The sequence below is a fragment of the Protomyctophum parallelum genome, assembly GCF_964188405.1.
Source record: "Protomyctophum parallelum genome assembly, chromosome: 9".
NCBI classification, from domain to species: Eukaryota; Metazoa; Chordata; class Actinopteri; order Myctophiformes; family Myctophidae; genus Protomyctophum; species Protomyctophum parallelum.
Genome location: NC_139706.1, coordinates 9,811,774 through 9,834,582, shown reverse-complemented (window position 1 = coordinate 9,834,582; position 22,809 = coordinate 9,811,774).

The window sequence follows — 22,809 nt, the reverse complement described above, 5'->3', positions numbered from 1 at the left end:
ACATTTCCAGGGAAAGCATGATAAATTCTGCTAGTTTCGTTGCAACCCGGGAGATAATAAAGCTTGGCAAGCTGCATTATAATGCGTAATTTTGAGGGGGGAGGGAGGAAGTGTTAGCATGGGGTTAGGGGGCTGGAAAAGCCTGGGAGAAACGCTGACCGGAACTGGAGTTGAATACACGGGAGCGGATAGAGGTACGAGGTCTAGGATCTGGGAGAGGGATCAATGTATTAAAAAGCACAGCTTTATGGTCAGAGGGTGGAAAAGTTTCTAGCTCTAGGTTGTTTAAGGACACCAGCAGATAGCACGAGATCTAAAGTATGTCCCTTTATGTGGATAGGACCTTTAACTGATTGCACAAGGTTAAAAGACTCATAAAGATTAATAAAGTCTCTATCTAAAACAGAGGAGGACGGACAACAGGTACTGTGAATGTTGAAATCACCCAGGATCTGCACCCTGTCATGCTGGGCCATAATAATAAAATAAAAATAATAAAATAATAAAAGCTCTGAGAATTGATCTATAAAACCAAGTTTAGATTATCTATCTATCTTCTCCTTCTTTGACCAATATTGACCCTGTTGGCAGTGGCGTGCACATGCAGACATTTGGAGGGGCAGGTGCTCAAGTGAAGGAAAAAAGGGCACCTTGTGGAGCGCGTGGAACCACCGGTTGCCTTAATAGTGTGTGAGATTAATAGATTTTGGGGCATAAATAATATATTGGAAGCTTTTAATCCAGAATTGATCAATGTCACCATGGGCCACATACTGTACACTGTACAAAACAAAAATCAAATGATCAAAAAACGAACATTCAAAAGGGCACATTGCTGTCCAGGGGGCAAAAGGGCAGGTGCTCTAGCACCACCCAGTGTCTTATGTGCACGCCACTTCCTGTCGGTTAACAGCACTTATGGTAAACAGTGTTCAGATGGGTTCAATTTCTCTAAAAATGCTGCCCACCCAATCAGAACTGATAAATGGTACTGATATTTTGTGGTATGTTTTATATTGGCTACAAATAAATATTCTCCATAACTTTTGATTGGGTGGGCACCGCACATTTCGGTGGGGTCTGCACACCCCTGTCCCCTTCAGAACCAGCCCTGGTGGAGGTGGAGAAACTGGGAGGCCCCTGCTACTGAAATAAACTTTAGAGTGGTTCCGATCATACTTAACAAACAGAAGCTTCTCAATCGTGATTGGGGAGGCCTCCTCATCACGAGCTCCTTTTAAATGTGGCGTTCCACAAGGTTCTATCCTTGGTCCACTACTTTTTACAATTTACATGCTGCCAATTGGAAACATTATTAGGAACCATGGAATTCATTTCCATAGTTATGCGGACGATACGCAGCTGTATATCCCCCTTAAACCTGGTGTTGCAGGAAACGTACCACGCCTTCTTGCGTGTCTCTCTGACATAAAGAGTTGGATGTCTCATAACTTTCTGCAATTAAATGAATCCAAATCAGAAATTATCATATTTGGCCCCCCAAACTCAACCCAATCATTTCATTCTGAACTTGGCACCCTATCCGCAAACATCACACACTCAGCCCGCAACCTAGGTGTTTCTTCGATCCGGATATTTCCTTCAACACCCAAATCACCAAAGTAGTCCAGTCATGTTACCATCAAATCAGAAATATCGCTAAAATTTAACCTTTTTTGTCATTTGCAGACCTGGAAACTGTCATACATTCATTCATATCTTCACGTCTGGATTACTGTAACTCACTGTACTCTGGTATGAGCAAAAAATATATATCTCGCCTCCAGATGGTGCAGAACTCTGCGGCTCGCCTTCTCACTAACACGAGAAAACGTGAACATATCACACCGATTTTAGCCTTTAGTCTTCACTGGCTCCCTGTAAGCTACAGAATTGATTTTAAGATTTTATTAGTTACTTTTAAAGCTCTACATGGCCTAGCTCCCATTTATTTAAGAGATTTGCTGAAACCCCATAACCCTGTGCGCTCCCTTAGGTCATCGGGGAGGGCCCTTCTAGTTCCTCCTGCAACGCGTCTGGTCACTCGGGGTGGCCGGGCCTTTGCGGCTCGGGCACCTTTGCTCTGGAACTCCCTGCCTTTGGCTCTTAGATTAGCAGAATCAGTGCCTTCTTTTAAAACGCTTTTAAAAACACATCTGTATGCCAAGTGTTTTTCCTAATATTGCTTTTTATTGTTTTATTGACCTGTTATTTTCTATGCTTTATTATATCTGATGTCCTGATGTTTTGTTGTTTTTATGATTACTGTTTTAGTGTTTTTATAACCTGTCTGTAAAGCACTTTGTAACTATACGTTTGGAAAGGTGCTATACAAATAAAATGCATTCATTCATTCATTCAAAGACACTATGGTTTGTTGCATTAGTTTTGAAGCAGTAAGTGCTGTAATTCTTGTATTGGTATATTTCAATTTGCTGTCATCTGTGGACGGTAGGACCCAGGGGATCCTGACCCACAGGTTGGGAACAACTTTAACTACTTGAGTCCCTATAAAAAGCCGCTCTAAGCTCAGAGAGCGTGTTTTGAGTTTGTACATATGCTATTTTTGATCTTTTTGAATTATTTTATATTTCTGGAGTAATATGTGTTTAGTGTATGAATATTCATGAATATGTTTAAAATGTATTCTGTGTGGTCATTTGCATGTTCTCCCCGTGTCCCCTAGGGTAGAACCCTCACATAAAACATGCAGTAATCCTGGTCTCTAAACTGCCTCCCCCTGGCCAGCCGGGGCGCCTGATGGAGGGGAAAGGAACTGGTTGGAATAACGTGTTCCTTCCATGCGCTACGTCCAACCAGGGAAACTCCCCCCTGTCAGGTGTAAAGGAGCAACTTGGACACTCATGCATGAAGGAAGCATGAGTTCAAGTCCGTTGCTCTCCCCAGGTTGGCTGAGGGTGTGTAGAGCCCAGGATCACATTAGATAATTGACACAGGGGTGAAAAATGGGTTACAAAATAGTGGGATACAAAAATAAAATTTATGAATATGCATGAATAATGTTGGTCAGATGTTCAGCTAGCAGAGCAGGTTGAAAGATCTTAAAGGGATAGTTCACCCGAAAAATATATCTCTTTATTTAGGGCAGTGATTTTTACTGATTCATTTCGAATTCATTAATTACAGAAAAAAACGCAAATGTACACATTTTAATCGCGCAGTATTGTGCAGTTTGAAAGTATTGTTTTTTTTAAATACAGAAGGTCCTTTATAGGCTACCTATCCTGAATATATTCCTATAGTTGTTGCTACAAAATTGCACTGATCTGTTCAGTACCACCTTGATAAAACAATAAACTATATTGTGTTGCTTAAGCTTATGTATTTATTCATTATTTATTGATTGACTCGTATTCCAAGGAAGCCATTTCCTTAAATTGCGTACATTGCTTTAAAGAAGATGAGTTGTTTGAGAGGTTTCAAGGTTTCAATCTGATCTCGCATATTATATAAATGAATAGAAGATCAGTCAGTCTATCATATGATTCTAAAGTAAGGGCACGAAAAGCTACTATAGTGTAACCGCATACGGCCTGTTTTGAAACCGAATATACAAAAGATATTTTGACACTACTTTTCTTTCACTTAAAGGAGGAAACTGATGACAAAAAGATACAAAAAGAGAGAACTACTGTATGACTCATTTCGACTTCATGTTGACATATCCGTGGTGCAGTAGATCATATCATGGAGATGCATGTGGTCCGGTATGCTCTGTGTCTTCTAAATCCTGACAGTTTTCTGAAAAGCCTATGTTTCTATTTTTCAAGTTTTTCATGTCAAGGACCCCAAAAATATATGTAATTGGCCGCCGACCCCCATCTGAAAATACGTTCTTCCAGGGACCCCCCATGAAGCAAAGATTGAGTTAAAAACGATCGCTCTGACAGAATATATATTCAAAGATTTGCACCACATTTTCACGATTTCTCAAAAATAGCAGACCTACAAGCTCGTAGCGTGGCACTCGGTGCCGCGCTATGAGCTTGTAGATCTGCTATTTTTCAATAATAATAATAATAATAATAAACTATTTGTATAGCACCTTTCATACATAAATGCAGCTCAAAGTGCTTCACAGGGCAGGACACAAAAATATAATACAATAAAACACAAGTAGTTAACACATTGATTGCTAACTTTTGAAATTCTACTCAGGATTGCTTCTGCTAAGCGATTAACATTGGACTTTTTAACTTTTTAGGGGCCCACAGCGAGGGGCCTCTTATAGCACATCGCACATTGCATAAATCAAAAGGAAGCCAAACTAGTCCACTTCAATTTAAAAAAAAATATATGATTCTACCATCTTCCATTCTGGAGATATTGACCTTTTTCTAAAACCTGCTTTTCACTGCACGCTGCTCTTTTGAAAAAACAGCAGAGATATGGAAGGTTGAAGTTGACAGACATTGACAGACAGATATAAAAATGAACACAAATAATATCATATACATACTACACACTGAATGAAAGCCCTGAATGTCTACTTTTAGGAGGAAAACAAATACACATGGTCCCATGTATAGTTTGTCAGTAATTGGCTGTTGAATGCAGCTTGCGCCCACCAGAGAGGATTTCAGAAAATGCATGGACCTGAAGAACCATTATTCACAAAATAAGGCCTATAGCGACATGTACATACTATCTACTACCCTGTGAAGTGAGCAGTGCAATGTTGCACAACATTGCACTGCTCACTTCACATGGGTGTGATTTTTATTATTATTACAGTAGAAGTATTTTTCTTATGAAAGCAGAGAGTCTTCTGTTTCATACGGTATATAGTATGTACATGTCGCTATAGGCCTTATTTTGTGAATAATGGTTCTTCAGGTCCATGCATTTTCTGAAATCCTCAGAGTATTTTAGACAAGACAAGGAACTGACAACTAAATATTCACAAAATAAGGCCTATACATACTATATACCGTATGAAACAGAAGACTCTCTGCTTTCATAAGAAAAATACTTCTACTGTAATAATAATGAAAATCACACCCCTGTGAAGTGAGCAGTGCAATGTTGCACTGCTCACTTCACAACATTGCACTGCTCACTTCACATGGGTGTGATTTTTATTATTATTACAGTATTAGTTTTTTTCTTATGAAAGCAGAGAGTCTTCTGTTTCATACGGTATATAGTATGTACATGTCGCTATATGCCTTATTTTGTGAATAATAGTTATATAGGTCCATGCTTTCTCTAATCAGACCAGTGTGTGTCCAGTGGAAACCTCGTATGAATCTGATCTCAGGTCAGAATGGGCTAAAGTTCTCTCTGAAAAAGAGAATTTTATAAATGAAATGGATTCAATAGTCTAGTATTGACAAACAGTATATGGGATATGTGTATTTTATTTGTTTTCCTCCTAAAATTAGACATTTAGGGCTTTCATTCAGTGTGTAGTATGTATATGATAATTTATTTATGTTTATATCTGCCTGTCATGATAACGTCATGATGATGATGATTCTATGCACATATGTGATCATTGTCTCAGTAAACAAAATCAACAGATCGTTTGATAGCATAACAGTGACTTGAGAGGTTGACATGTCTGGACATGAACCACAGGAGCGACTCAACTCGCAGTGGGGGGGGGGTTCCACGACATGTCTGGACATGAACCACAGGAGCGATAAGCGTAGCCCGGCTGGCTGTGATTTCGACAAAATGACAGACAACACGATGGCTTCCGCAGCTTAGGATTGTATTAGTTATCCATTACAAACGGGTCGATTACGTCCCAGACGCCTTATCACTGCAATTGGCTGGCGAAGGCGCTATGGCGATTATGGTGATCAACTGCCGAGAATCTTTTTTCCGAGAATGAGAGTAGCATTGCAAACTGCAAAACGATCGATCGCAACTCGCAGTGTGGGGGGGGTTCCACGGTGTGATATCTGCTAGCCTAGTATACTGCTTCTTTGTCCAAACATGGCTGACGCGACGGCGAAAAAAAGACAGTTGGTCAGATGTATACTGCTTCTCCTATGGCGGTCCTTCGAGAATACGTCATTCGTTTCGCGTATACCTGTGCGTGAAATGGCGATCGACCGTTGGAGATTATTCTTGGTTTATATACGGGTTTATATTTCCGAGAATGAGGCGGCAGACCGGTGAGTTGTCGTTGGAAAGAATTAGAGAGGGCTGTGTCGAGTGGATCTGTGTGAATGAGTGGGGGGGGGGGGAAGAAACTGTAATGCGATGGAGAGATGCCTCGGGAGAAACCATGTAGAAACAGGAGGGGAAGGGTAATCGAGTGTATTCACAAATTTCACACACACTAGAAAATGGGTAGCTCCATTTTAGATCCCCTGATCTGCGTTGGTCTATGCCGTGTGCAGGACGGCGATGCCGCCTCCCCAGTACGTCGTAATGGATACGGCATGCCTGGAATGTGGTTAGACCAGGCCTCTTTTCAGGAGGTGGGGGGCTTTAAACTCCCGGATCTCACAGCGGATCTTTCTGGAGATGATCAGTGTTACATTATGTGTTGTCCGGGCGTCAGAGAAGTTGATGTACAGTATACAGTAAAAACACCAATAAAACGCTTTAGAGCGTGATGCGCAGACGGCGCTCGAGATTAATAAAACGCTTTAGAGCGTTTTGCGCAATCGATGAGTTAAAATGATAGAACAATGGCAAAGAACAAAATTGAATATAAGAACATAAAATAAATAAAAACAAATAAAAACACCACATGCAGCAAATCAGTCAGGGCAGGGTAGGAACGTGCATAGTAAAACTCAACTAAAAGCAAGAGTGAAGAGGTGAGTCTTGAGTTGAGATTAAAAAATGTCTACAGAGGGTGCGTGTCTGAGCTCGAATGGAAGTTTATTCCAGGCTGTTGGGCCGTAGAAGCAAAAAGCTGCCTCACCATATTTTTTTGTGCACATTCTTTTAGGCACTTCAAGTAGGCCAGCATTGGAGGACCTGAGGGGGCGGTTAGGGACATATCTAGGTAGGCAGTCACAGAGGTACGGAGGTGCGAGACCATTGAGAGCTTTATAGACAAGTAAAATAATTTTAAAATCAATCCTAAAAACAACCAGAAGCCAGTGCAGTGATGCCAAAACTGGAGTAATATGTTCTCTCATCTTAGTTCTAGTTAAAACTCTAGCTGCTGCATTTTGGACAAGTTGTAATCTGTCAGTCGTTTTCTTAGGCAGTCCTGAAAAGAGTGCATTGTAGTAGTCAAGCCGAGAAAAAACAAAGGCGTGGATTAGCGTTTTTGGATCGTCCAAGGACAAATAGGCTCTGATTCGTGCAATATTTCTAAGGTGAAAAAAGGCAGTATTGGTAACATGATTAATGTGTGAATTAAAATTCAATTCAGAATCAATAATAACCCCCAGGTTCTTTACTGTACTGTTACTTTCTACAGTCAGGTTGCCAAGTCTGCTTATTATTGATTCTTTCTGCTCGCTAGAACCGATTATGAGAACTTCTGTCTTATCCTCATTTAGCTTGAGAAAGTTCTCACTCATCCAACATTTGATGCTAGACAGACAGTTCAATAGTATAACATAATTCTTAAAACACCAAAAGGGGTTCCCGCCCGTCACTACACCATTGGTTCTCAAAGTTGGGGTCTCAGCTGGTCCTTAGAAGGGTGCGAGATATATATATATATATATATATATATATATATATATATTAATCAAGTAAGGCTAATTTATACTTAATTTAAATTTACCAACACAATTTACCAACAAGTTCCTGTGCACGCATGTATGTGCGTATAGAGATCGTGAGGTCGGGAGATCGGGTCCAGGGGGCAACATTCTAAATCCTACACGGCTTGTGCTTATATAACCACCCCCCGCGGAAGTGCATCTCGCCTAGAACATAAATAAATTACTCTATGGACTAGACCGTGACGGAGGCCCGCCGTCTCAAGTGAACTTGAGCCACGTGAGACACCACGGAGCCAGCTTGTGTTGGGTCAAGGCACATGTGTGGCACAGCTTCCATGGCTTTTGGCCAAACAAAGCATGAGAACATTTTCCCAGGAGTAGATTAGATTCAACTGTTTTTCATATAATTCAAAATGGTGGGAGATCTAAAGGTCAGAGGTCAAAAGTCAGAACATAAAAGTTATGAACCGCACATGTATACGTTTTTATTGCTGACGGCCAAACGGTTCATGAGCTATGCCTGTTAAAAGTTTGCATTTTCAATTGAGTGCTATAGCGCCACCCCATATTATTATTATTATTATTAATAAAGAATAAAAAATAATAATAATAATACAAATAATAATAATACTACATAGATATTATTAAAAAACATGTTTAACCTTTTCAATTAAGCAAAAGTTATTTAACCCGCCATTCCCCAACTTCTCTGAACACACACTAAACTGTACCCCTCTGTCTGGCCCTCTCCCAGTGGCAACGTGCCTGGAACATGTGTGTAGGTCTGGCTTTAAGCCCAAGCATGCATGCCATAAGTACGCAGAGTATGTTGTCACATGTACTGTATATAAATAATAAATATATGTGGGTGTTATTCCGTCTCTCTGTCTCTCTCCCATCCTCTCTCTCAGTCTCGTGTCTTTGTCTCTCTCCCATCCTCTCTCTCTGTCTCGTGTCTTTGTCTCTCTCCCATCCTCTCTCTCTGTCTCGTGTCTTTGTCTCTCTCCCATCCTCTCTCTCTGTCTCATCTCTCTGTCTCTCTCCCATCCTCTCTCTCTGTCTCGTCTCTCTGTCTCTCTCCCATCCTCTCTCTCTGTCTCGTCTCTCTGTCTCTCTCCCTACTCTCTCACCTACTACTGCGAAGCAGTAGTAGGTGTCTTTATCAACTTCAACAATGAGTAAACCCTAAAAATGTTGGTGCAACTAAAGAGATTTGCTGAAACTTTTTTGCATGCATATTATCAAATGTGATGGGTTGACATTTCAGTGAGCTGCTAGCTTGTGCTGACAGGATTATAAATTAGCAGTTACCAAACAGCCAGATTGGCTAGTTCAACCGCATAGCCTCGTAAACGTGTATCCCATAGCCTGGTAGCCTGGTTAATAAACCAGACTAATATCGCACGGACCGCGGGATATTAGTCTGGGGAGGCTCAGCTTGGATTTCATTTCCAGGGGAGCGGGTTGAAACATTTTCTCTTTGACGCAATTGGTCAGAGCTACTGTCAGTCAAAGGTCTCAAGCATTGAAAGTCACTGTACCAAAGCCCGACCATATTGCATACCGTGTCCCGATTGGCCGCCCCATTTCTCTGGTGTAGGAAATGGGCGTACAATTGAGCCTCTCCAGACCGTAATCCGCCGGCAGGCAATTTATTTTTGCCAACGGCTGATTCGGTCTGGTTTATTAACCAGGCTAATAGCCTGGAGGTCAGAGATAATGAATCACATTGGGAATTGAGTTCCTTGGCCTGCTGACAGAGTAGTGCATAATGTAAGACATATGATGCAGATCAGTACAGGTTTGAGAGATTCGCTGCAGACGGACCGGTGGTTGTCCATTGTGTCCGATGATGACCATCTCCTCCTGTTTGTGAGTCTTCTGGTGGCCGACTAGTCCGATCCTGGATCCACAGTTACGGTTGCAGACACGGGCATGTTAACGCGGTACTGAGGGGGGCACGAGTGGCTTTGCGGTCATGCCTCTTTGCACCCTTTGCTGCACGGTGTTGTGTGCGCTTATATATTCTCTTCTCCCTGTGCGGAGTGAGAACGCGAGAGGTTGCGACAGGAAGCAAGTTCTATCAGTGAATAGGGGTTGATCCTGCCTCTCTTCAATGTGGTCTTTGTTTGGTCTTTGAACCGCTTCTTCTGCCTGACCACGGTGTAAATTGTGGCCGTAGATGACTTTGCGCAGGAGTCTATTGCTGGGCAACTACTACTACAGTATAGTGTCCCTGTGATACTAGTGTCCAGGGTGTACTATTTGTACATCAAGCTGCCTCGTGCTACAGAAACAGGAGATAGGCTCCTGCCCCATGGGCTACTTACTCTTACTTAACGATCCCCTATAGAGTACAACATGTTGTAACAAGAACGCAAGCTGACATTTATTCTGCTGGTGTTGTAAGTGAACTCTCTATGACACTGGTTCTCAGGGTCCTCCAGTTGGACCCTTATATTGGTCTGTAACTCTGCGAGTGTACACATAAAAAAGCTGAATTAAATGATTTTAGAACTCTACACTGTAATTGTAAACCCTCAGTACTTAAAGGACCACTTCACCACTTTTCAATCTATCTTCATATAATAGGTCCTCACTAAAAGAAAGAATGGTGCAATCATTTTTCAACTCGTCTGTGTCTCATAGGAGGGCTGTGGGCAGTTCAGAAACCGTCTTCCAGTGACATCATTGATGGGGAATACAAGCTAATAAAAACTGCAGGCTTTCTAGTCCTGAAAAGTTGCAATGCGAAAATGGAAGCCATCGTTCTCACGATAATGAAAATCTAAATATTTTTGTTAAAAAATCTGCCTAATGATGATGTCACTGGAAGACTGCCCACAGCCTTCCTATGAGACACAGACACATGGAACGAAAAAAATCGTTCCATTTTTTCATGATTATTAGTGAGGACCTATTATATGAAGATAGGTTGAAAAGTGGTGAAGTGGTCCTTTCATTAATTCTGAGTGTACAAATGGAACCAAACCGTTTTGGTATCATTCATTACAGGGACCCCTGGTTGTCCCCAAACCCGATGTTGAGAACCAGATCTCTATGATATTTGCTCTTTGTAGCGAATACACTCACAAATCCCAAACAAAGGTTATATTTTATTATGTTTTAGAGCAGGTCAAGACCATTCTCTTTATGGCCACACACGTGCTTTTAATTCATTATACTCCCAAGGCTTCAATTGCTCTGCTGAATAATTGATATGCGACCAGAGAGTTGGGGCATTGCTACTGGCATTGTGCACCAAGGTGTGGCCGTCTTTAATCAGCTGTGACTGTGGGAGGAAGTGTACAGTGTGTGTGAATGATAGGGTGAGGATGGCGAAGGAATGAGAATGATGCGGAAGATGGGTTGGAACATGGGAGAGACTGAGAGCATATTATAAATGGAACATTAGAGAGAGAGAGAGAGAGAGAGAGAGAGGACAGTCTTTGGAAGTGAAGATGGCATACAGTATGATAATATGAAAGGAATGTGAGAGCGAAGGGGAGAACAGCTAAATGAGATGTGTCAGACGAGGTACAGATGGAGAGCAGGTGAGCAAGAGAATAGACTGGAAGTTGGCAAGATGCATGGAAAGAAAAAGAGTGACTGACAGAAATGAAGCGAGTAATAAGACATGGGGTGACGGAATGAGAAAGGAAGTAAACAGACCCACCAATGATAGTGATGGAGGGCAGAGAATAAGGGGAGAGTTGGTACAGATTAGAATCCCCTGTCAAAAAAATGAAATAAACTAGAATTTCCTCTGTTCTCCTCTGTTCTGCTCTCTTTTCTTCTTTTCTGCACTGCTGTGCTGTGCTGTGCTGTGCATACGTGCGTGCATGTGCACGCGCACAGTCACACACATGCGTGTCACAGGATCTGTAGAGAGCGAGGTCACATTTCAGGTTGCACTCTGGGAAATGACAAGCCACCGCAAGTTCATAAAAACTTTATTGTATTCAGAGGAAAGCCGGCAGGGAGAAATCACAGTGGTGGGCCAAGATGGAATACAGGGTCAAAATGATTTCATTTCTCACTCGACTCCTCTCCAGGCTAATCCATATCATCTTTATTCCCTTCAAAGAAACATAACACACCCAATTATGGTATGAAAGACCAGAGGATTTAATTTATCTCACCCTTTCTTTTACATATCTTTTGATGTTTTCACGAGCTTGCACTGGTGATTTATGCTGCCAGAGCTTTCACCAAGTTCCTCTTTTTACGAGACACTTTGCTACAGCACACTTTATGCATCCCATGAATCACTTGGACCTTACTTGCTAAAAATCGATTTGAAACTGTAATCTCGACTCACTTCCAAAGGACGACTTCACCACTGTTGAACCTATCTTCATATCATTGGTTCTCACTAATGTTCATGGTTAAAATAGCACTTTGTTTGCTCTACTCTGTCTGTGTCTCATAGGAGGGCTGTGGGCAGTTCAGAAACCCGTCTGTGTCTCATAGGAGGGCTGTGGGCAGTTCAGAAACCCGTCTGTGTCTCATAGGAGGGCTGTGGGCAGTTCAGAAACCCGTCTTCCAGTGGCATCATCATTATGATGAACTGGAAATGAAAATGGTGGACCCTCTTGTAAACAAATGTAATACTCCACTCACAGTTGACAGTTTTTGTATTGAGTTGTAATTGAAATGTACTGTAATTCTGCAAATTAATTCTGCAAAAAATATATAAATACTTATTATACTTATTATGCAGATTTTAAACAATATAAAAAAAGGAAAGATTGTATTATGCCAGAATGATGGTTGCCTGAGCTCACTCTAACGTTCAATTAACTGCTTCTCATTTGATGTTAGGAAAATAATAATCTCTCAAGTATTATAGATTATGCAGATGTCGTGTATAGGCTACCAGAACACCACCACAGTACAGACTCTAATCTTAAACCCCTTAATGTCTTATATAACTCCCTGTGCCGGTTTGTATAGAGATGTCCATACGATACTCAGAGTCATCACTGCTTCATGTACAACTCACTCAATTGGCCGCAGCCTAAATCAAGAAGGCAATTACATTGGTTTCTCTTCATTTATAAATGTATTTATTTCAAGCGTCCTCCCTATACCTGAAGCAGTACTTGGCCCAGTCTACTTCATCATATCCACTTAGACATCTACAATACCCTTACTTTAATACCCTAGCATTACCCTAGCATTATCTTAAATAACCTCCTTAATAATGTGCAACATGAAATGGACCCCTTGCAATTTGCATATAGAAAGGGGTTGGGCACTGATGATGCTCTTCTTCTTATGCTTAATAAGATCTACTACCATCTAGATAAACCTCAAAAGAAACGATATGCTCGGGTACTCTTTGTAGACTTCTCCTCTGCATTTAACACAATGAGACCTCATATTTTGATGAGGAAACTTTTTGATATGGGTGTTAACACCAATATCATCAGGTGGGTGGAGTCATTCCTGACTGAGCGGGTACAACATGTCAAGGTGAATAATGCATTACGACCAACACACGGGGGCTCCGCAAGGGAGCGTGATTTCACCGGTATTGTTCACGCTATACACAAGCGACTGTAGGAGTGAGTCAGATAACAGCTGTATTGTTAAATTCGCAGACGACACAGCTACTGTTGGTCTGATTGAGGATGATGAGATAAGCTATTGATGTATAATGCTATGACTATATACAATGCAATTATAGTGCTGTCTACATAACATGCTATAAGTCTGTATCAGATGCTATCTAAGTCTACAGAAATGCTATCTAAGGGGGTAGGGTAAGTGCTATGGGCCATGATGGAGTCTAAAAACATATACAGATAGGCTAGCCACCGGAATTCGGCTCCAGGATATATCACCCTAGAAGGCCGACACCCTAGGTGCTAATCACCAAAAATAAGTCTACTGCAGAAGGACACAAGAGCATGTAATATTGCATATTATGGAATCTCATATTCATCACTATCAAAGAACAGTGGACGAGTTTGCCGGTTGGTGCAGGAGTAACTTCCTTCAGCTGAATATAAAATACTCATTCGATCTATAAGAAAGGTCAGCAGAGGCTGCATTTTATGCGCAGACTGAGACAGTATAACGTGGAAAAAAATGTTTTCATCGATCCTTTGTGGAGAGTGCATTGACATTTTGTTTTGTTTCATGGTATGGCTCATTATCATTGGTTAATAAGAACAAACTCTATAAAATCATCAACGTGTCCAGCAAAATAGCTGGGGTACGATTTGAGAGTATGACCTCAGTGTATGAGACCCGGGTACTCAGGAAGGGGAAAGCTATTACTAGGGACAATACAATACACACCCGTTACACAGCCAATACCATATTTTACCATCAGGGCGACGGTACATGGTACCTTCCCTGCAGGCTAGGGCCTCAAGATCGTTTGTATAGGACTAGGCATTGTTTCTTTATTGTCTATGTACGGTGTGATCTGTTTGTTTCCATATGTTTTATGTATACCCTGATGACTGCTGTGCACAAAACAAATTTCCGAAAGGACAAATAAAGTATCTATCTATTGAGTCACAACGTTGATCTGCTATTTTTGGCTAGCATTCTCCACACAATATGGATGCTGGGGTTCAAACAAAGTGGTAATGTTTTCCCCTTCCAATTCCTTCCTTCCTTCCTTCCTTCCTTCCTTCCTATCTTCCATCCAGGCTGGCTTGTCTTGCAGCAGGTTTTACCTTCTCAGTTACCTTGGCTTGTATTGTACCCAGCAGCAGGTTTTACCTTCTCAGTTACCTTGGCTTGGCTTGTACCCAGCAGGTTTTTCCCCAGTTTGAACACTAGTGAGAAAATTTTCTCCTGCTTTGAACACATTCTGCAGCGATTGTCTTTCTACTAACTAAACCACCCCAACGAAACAAGACTTTCCCAGCTAGGGGGACCGGTTCCCCCTTCTCCTAATAACACCACCACCAAACCCAAATCCCTGCTGCAACCCATGGGACCTTTACCCTTCCCCCAAACACCGTCAGTGCGCGCACGCACACACACACACACACACACACACACACACACACACACACACACACACACACACACACACACACACACACACACACACACACACACACACACACAATTCTGAACTTTCCCATGGCGCTATATACCCCCGGATCAGACATTCAAAGCAGAAGCCAAGGGCTAAGGGCAAATGTCATACATACCATCAGCGGTAAGGAAAGGGTGTGTAAACTGTGTGTGTGTGCGTCGTTGAAACGAGGGGGGCGGTACGGTATGGTCTGTTCCATAATGCACACATTAGCAATCAAATGTCAAATCTCTGTATATTGTTAAAAGCAGGAAACATGCCATTATCTACACTGAAACAATAGTGTTTACATTTTACAACCTCAGGATGTTTTTCTACATGAATAATACAGGCATACATCACATGCTACACATGTTTGCCTATAGATACCATACCAAATGGACCCATATTTCTTGGTTACATTTGTGCACTCTCAGGGTTACATTTTAGAAGCAAATTTCTATAGTTTCTTCAGCTATACTATACACTGTCTCTCTGCATTATTCTAAGTCACTCTGGATTAAAAAAAAGAGTCCGCTAAATGCCTAAATTGTAATTGCAATACTTAATTCTTCAGAGTAGATACTGATCTACTTTGAAGAATTTTGGTTAGTAATGGATGTAATGTTAGTCATGGTGGTTGTAATTAGTGGATGTAATGTTTCCCCAGCCAGAAGCTGATAGTGTTGAGGGGGTGGGGGGGGGGCTTTCACACATGCACTATCATGCAGCGTGCGTATTTGCTTTTTTTGTTTTTGCCTATTCGTGCTCGACTACTATGGCTGCATGGTCATGATTGTGTGGTGGCTCCGCCATGCAATAATGCATATATGGGAAACACTGTAATGTTAGCAATGGTTGTTAATAGATAAAAATAAATTATATCTATTTTGTAAAGAAAGGACTGTAAATATATACCTTCAATAACCCAGCAGGGAGACCAAATACCGGGCTGTATTTACCTTAAAAATGACTGAGTAGCCTTTAACTCTTGAATGACAGCCACTGTACCATAAAAAATAGAAAGACCTTAAAAATGATTTGGAGACAGACGAAATAAAGTTCTGAGAGGAAAGATTAAGGTTTTAACAATTATTTTAGTAGGTATAAAGTAAATTTACATAGAGAATGTGCTACATGGTTCAGATGATAGTAAAATACATCAATATAATTTAGAATAATCAATGGTTCCAAGATGGATCCGCACTGAACCATTCTCTTCACAGTATGTTCCAGCCATGAATACTGAAGATTACGTCAGTTTTGTTGATATAATGATTTTGTTCATTGGCTTGAGATCCGTAATATCCCACGGTGGCGCTGGTTGTCGAGTGCTCATTGGTCCACCGCACGGATGATGAGACGTAGAATTCATCTCATCTGTCCCACACATGGATGCCGCTTGGAGAATGGAAAGCACAGAGGCAGGCGTTGCCAGGCAACCTGTTGATAACTTTCCCTGCACTGTGAACCTTCGGCAGAGAAAAACACCCCCTGACTCCCAGTGAGCAGCTATCTCTTTTCTCACTAGGCCAAGGTCAAGTACATGTAGTAGACCTCTCATTTTTAGTTAACTTGACTGGGGAAAACCTAATAGAGACAGTATGGCGTCTGAACAAGATATTAAATGGGACAGATGAAAACATATTTTGGCCCTAAACATGGAAGACATGACATTAATAGGATATGAGGAACAAGCTGTGGAACACGGTCCGGGCTAAAGTTCTGTCTGTGCTGACCAACAGAATATGATGGAGTGGCCAACTTGACATGACGCGTAAACAACATGTCAGAATTTATCTAACAGTTGTAATGGATGAATGTTTGTAGGAAGGAAGGAAAAGGGAGCAGCGTTTGTGATGTCTCGCCCAGATTAATGAAGGAATGACTGATCGACTTTCAACTCACTATAGCTTTTCTGAGCAGCGTTGGAGGAGCCTGTATTCTCTGGTGAAGCATTTCTCCCTCCGCCCGGCGCCCAGCCCACCCTCCCATGCACCCCTCCCCACCCCTCCCCTCCCCTCCTCAGCTCTCCCCTCCCCTCCCCTCCCCTCCTCTCCTCTCCTCTCCTCTCCTCTCCTCTCCTCTCCTCTCCTCTCCTCTCCTCTCAGTAGCCCAGTATGAAGGACCAGAGGAGTCGATAATGAATGTGTATCCCTGGGAGTCTGAGAAAGGTGGAATCAAATTAGGGCAGACCTGCTCTCTCTTCTGACAGACTTAGTGAGAGGCTGACCTTTTACGCACAGGGACGCATAGCTCCTATAGTCTGCCCCCCCCCCCCCACACACACACACACACACACACACACACACACACATACACACACACACACACACACACACACACACACACACACACTATCCATGTGCAGCTCCCATGGATCGTGACTATGGAACCCTAGCTGCGGCTCGAGGGTTTCCATAAATGGCAAACGGTGCATTTATATAGTGCTTTAATCCAAATCCGGCCACTCTACCCCTGAGCCGCTGCTGTCCCGCAGGTCCAGGGTATCATGGAATATTGTTGTCATTATAGCTGTTACTTTTAGGGTTGTTGTCCATATTTATCTCTGTGTGTGTGTGTGTGTGTGTGTGTGTGTGTGTGTGTGTGTGTGTGTGTGTGTGTGTGTCTCTCTCTCTCTCTCTCTCTCTCATTTTTAATTTATTCATCTCTGTGAGTCATCGACGACCCCCCCCCCCACACACACACACACGGTCAAAGCAGATGGCCACCCGCCCTGGAGCCAGCTTCTACTAGAGATTTCTTCCTGAGAGAGTTTTATTTTCTTGGTTGAGTAAGTAAGTAAGTACAAATGGAATAAATGAACACAGAGGATTTTACTGTGTGGCTTCTTGCTCGTCTATCCTCTGGGGAGATATGTTGGCATTTTGTTTATTCGTCACTGTGGGTCTGTCTGTACTACTGCAATGTGTTCAGCTTCTATAATATCTGTCTGCCGTGCGGGTCTGAAAAAGAGGCAGAAATTATCAGTATTGGAGATTGTATGCATCGGCTTCCTGATTGGCCAACCCAAACCGACGGATTGGTCACTCTATACTGTCCAACATGTCATACATATCACTGTTGTCTATTGGCCTTCTTATTTAAACCTGATTCTGGAGTAGGAGAACCTCATTCAGATATGCTGCGTTCACACACTGGCAGATGCAAAAGATACAAAGCTACACAGCATATGTGTAGCCTTGCTATCTGTGGGGCTGAAGTTAGAACCAGCTTTTTGTAGCAGCGGCTACAAACGTCGGATGTATCTTTGCATCTTCATGTCGCTGGCTCCCATTGAAAATGAATGGTAGACTGTATCTTTGCATCTGCACTGCATTGCACAGCAATAAATAGGCTGTACCCAGATCCCTTTCTTTCCAACTCTCAACCCTGTCTCCTCAGCCTGCCACAGTGGGATACAGGATATTAAATAGCATAGTCTTAGCAGTTGGTCTGTGCAGAATGTGACCTGTGAATGGATAATTAACTATAACACATATGTACTGTATAAGTGTGTGTGGGTGTGTGTGTGTGTGTGTGTGTGTGTGTGTGTGTGTGTGTGTGTGTGTGTGTGTGTGTGTGTGTGTGTGTGTGTGTGTGTGTGTGTGTGTGTGGATCAAACAGGGGAATTAAGCAATAGAGTGCCTGGGAAAGAAAAGGGAGAGAGAATAAGGGAAGTAAGAGGAATCCGACAACTAACAGACGGCCATTGTTCTGACTCTGTGTGTGAGTCTAGCAGGTTAGAGTTTAAATGACTATACCGACAGGAACACACACACAAGTGACACAAATGTGTGTTCTCTCAAATGTACGCACGCATGCACGCACACACACACACACACACACACACACACACACACACACTGAATCTGAATCTTAACTACTTTTCTTTGCCTAAGCCAAATTGACCGATAGTTCCATGCTTCCCATATTTCCACCATGCATGATGGTCTTGGCAGTGCTGACAGAGAGAGAGAGAGAGTTGTGTGACAGCCAGGTGGCTGGTGTGACACTGCTTGGCGACAAGCTGACATGCAGACATGCTGACAGACAGGCAGCTTGTTATTTTAGATAGAAGAACGTATCTGCATACCGTATACTGTTTTTGCATGTGGAGTGCAAAAACAGAGTGCACTTGAATTAAGAATTAGTGTAGGTGTGTTCCATTCTGCGTTCTGTGCTATAGCAAAGGAATCGAGAGTGGTTATCAGAACTGTGTTGTAGTACATAATGCAATAGTGTCGCAGCCCCCTACCAGGGCCCAGGAAATTATTCCACGTTCATTTTCTTCATAGACTTTGCAAAAAGTATTTATTTAAAGACGTTTACGCCGCGGACAAAGCCAACTCGAGTTGTGACACATCATGACAATAAAGTATAAACACAATGTTTTGGGCCGATCAAATAATTAGAAGAAAAAAACGGCAGGTTACAACACTTTTGTTGTTTTTCTTCTTTGTAATTATTTGTTTATTCCAAAATATTGTGTTTGTTGTCACAATTTGTCACAACTCGAGTTGGCTTTTTACGACGCGTAAAAGGTCTTTAAATAAATACTTTTTGAAATGTCTATGGGAAAAATGCATTGGGAATTATTTCTTGGGCCTGGCGTCGTCATGAAAGGGGGCGGGACTGCGACGCTCTATATACTTTATCACTAAAGACCACAACCAATTTTAGAGGGGGAAGCTTAACCAATTAAAGATTTGACGGTTACTTGATAATATAGTGTTTGATATTGTGCATCGATATGCAAATATACCGGTGGTCCGTGAACCACTGGTGCATGGTCTGTGAAGGTATTGCATGAGGTCCCAGACAATTAATGCATTTCATAATGTAGGAAAATGAAGATTTTTATTTTATTTGTATTAAAATACAGATAATACAGTGCACTGTGACTAAACGACCTGATGATGCGTCAACGTTGTCAGTTACTGGGAAGTCGGACGTCAAGTACTTCCACAGAAAAGGGAGTTAGAATCTCAAGGGAAAGTATACCGGATTGCCTGGTTGAAACACCATTATTAGGACATTTGCCCATAAGCAATCGCATGTGTCTGCTCGCTGCCTCGCTCATACATGAGTCAGTTAACATGAGTTCAATATTAAAGGTTAAGAGAACAGAATAAGGGAAACATGGGATAGGAACGTATCAGTGGTCCTCAATCTTTTTTGAGCTTTGGACCTCATCTCATTTAAAAAATGACTGTTAAGGGCTTGATTTAATCAGCATCGTGCAGCAAATTATTGTCATTATTCATTTTCAAGCTTTTTCCCCCCACACCACGCCCATATCAAGATTCAAGGTTCAAGGTTGTCTTTATTTCTCTCTCTTGGGAGAAATTTGTTTTGGAGACAGAGTAACAGCTGCATACAAATAACAGACACGTTCACATACGAAAAGGAAAAAACACCATGAAACTCCCAACATACAGAAAACAGAGATATTGCACACATTCCCTTGATAAAGTGCAACTAGTCAATAAAGTGCTTTTGGCAATCCCTGAATCTCTGAGTCAGTAAAGTGCATTCAGCAATCTCTGATTGAGCATTTTGATTGACAGGGGAACAAAAGAGTGTTTTAATCATACACATACCGTGGAGTTCTATACCTGGCTCCTACCGGATGGCATTAGCTCGTACTCTCGGTACAACACATGCAAGGGGTCAGACACAATATTCCGAGCTTGTCTCAACACTGCTTGTTCAAAGATGGCCTGTGTTGTGCCGTCAAAATACAGTACAAACCCGATTGTTGTCTCAACACTTAAGGTCTGGGGACAGATTAGGAAGGAGTTTGGTTGGTCATTGCTCACCATGTCAGCACCCATCTGCAATAATCATCTTTTTTTACCTGCTAAAATGGACTCTGGGTTTGCTGCATGGGGAAGAGAAGGTTTGATTCACTTCCGAGACTTGTATATAGATGTTTGTATGTTGTTTGTATGTCTGGCCTCGTGGGGAAAGATGGTGTGTGGGGATGACTGGGAAGGGAGTTGTGGGAGAAAATGTAAAAAAAACGAAGAGTCGTATTCTCTTTCTGTGAAAACTGCACATGATCTAACTCTTTGAATAAAATGTACTTTAAAAAAAAAGAGGATGGCCTGTGGAGTGATGGGGGGTGGGGGGGTGGACATGCCCATGATCTTCCCAGCCATGTTTGCTAGCCTATTTATTTGAGATTCGTACTTCACAGTTAGATTGCCAAACCAGCTGGACATACCGTATTTTAGGATTGACTCTATACTAGCTCTGTAAAAGGTCAACATGATATTTACACTGACTCCAAAAAGCCTAAGTCTTCTGAGAAAGTGTAGACGCTGGTGTATCTTAGAACACAGTGTTGTGACATGCGTGTGCCAGCTCAGGTCCTCATCGATCTGTACTTCCAGGTATTTATACGAGGGGACCTGTTTGATGTTATGGTCATGGACATTAATCATACTGTGGTCTCCTATAGACCTGGGGTTCACTATGACCTCCTCTGTTTTGTTTACATTTATTTTCAGATGGTGTAGATCTCACCACTCTATAAACTTGTTTACTCCCTCTGTATGGCTGAGGATGTTATTATCGCTCTTGTAATGGGAATTTTAGAATGCCAACTACAGTGCCAGATATATGCATTATTGTGTATTTATCTTCCTTCTATTAAGTCTCTTTGCTCACCAATGTGCTCAGTCTAATTCATGCAGCTGTCAATCCAACAGCTGACTTGACTCCTCCACACTGTCAGCAAAGGTATACTTATTTGTGTGTCGCCCTTATGTTTAGCGCAGATCCGTATATGGACATTCAGTGTGGCATCTCTGTTAGGACAAGACTATAAGGACTGTCTGAGAATGGGGTTGAGGAGGCTTGTGCCCGGAGGGGCTGCTGGAACAGGCAAGAAGGCCTGTGAGCTGACGCAGTCGTCCGTATACAAGGTAAACAGAAAAGAGGAACTGACTGTTCCTTGGGGCACCCCTGTACTACACAGTGTCTCTCCTCTGAGAACACAGAGTTAAATCTCACCCTCTGTGGTCTCCTAGAGAGAAAAGAAAAATACCATTCATTGTCAATGGGAATTTAATGTTTGTGTAGGACGGAAATAGCCGATTTGCTCAGACACATATGACATAAATTCTCCATTCATTGTCAATGGGCATTTAATGTTTGTGTAAGACGGAAATCTACACTAATAGCTGAATATGGGAGGGGCTAGCGCCCCTCAAAAACAAGAAATCATATAAAGGAAGTAAAATGGAAAAACCATCTACCTTGCTGAGATTACTATTTGGTCCAAAGAGAATGGATTCAGTTTTTTCCAAGTGTAAAGATACTTTGTTATCAGCGAGCCGGGTGCAGAATCCCAAGTTCAGAGCTGAGGGCCTTTTCAACCTGCAGTTTGTTCCTGCATGAGACCAGCAGTGCCGAGTCATCTACGAACAGGAACAAGTTGTATAGTCACAAGCTGATGTCATGTTGTGGCCCTAGATGTGATTTCTAGTTATTCATAATGACAAATACCTGGATGATCATTTGGTGACCACATTGCAAGGATAAAATCTTACATCCAACATTTAATATACATGTTGTGGGAACAAAATGTAAAGGCGTTTCCCAAAAGGAAGGATGGCATTTAGAGTTTTATGTATGTTTTTAATGTACTTGTAACTGCAACACTAGTATTTGTTTCTTCCAATCTACCAACCAGTAACCACCACCTGCCACACCTGCCTTAATTCAGCCCTGACACATGCAAATACAGCACCCCCTCCCTTCCTCTCTCTCTCTCTCTCTCTCTCTCTCTTTCTCTCTCTCTCTCACTCACACACACACACACACACACACAAACACACACACACACACACACACACACACACACACACACACACACACACACACACACACACACACACACACACACACACACACACACACACACACACACACACACACACACACACACACACACACACACACACACACACACACACATACTCCCATCCATGCATGTACCCTACCAATGAATGCACACAGAGAGACAGACATACACACACACACTGTTGTACACATACAGTATTATACATATGTACACCTTGCATTTTT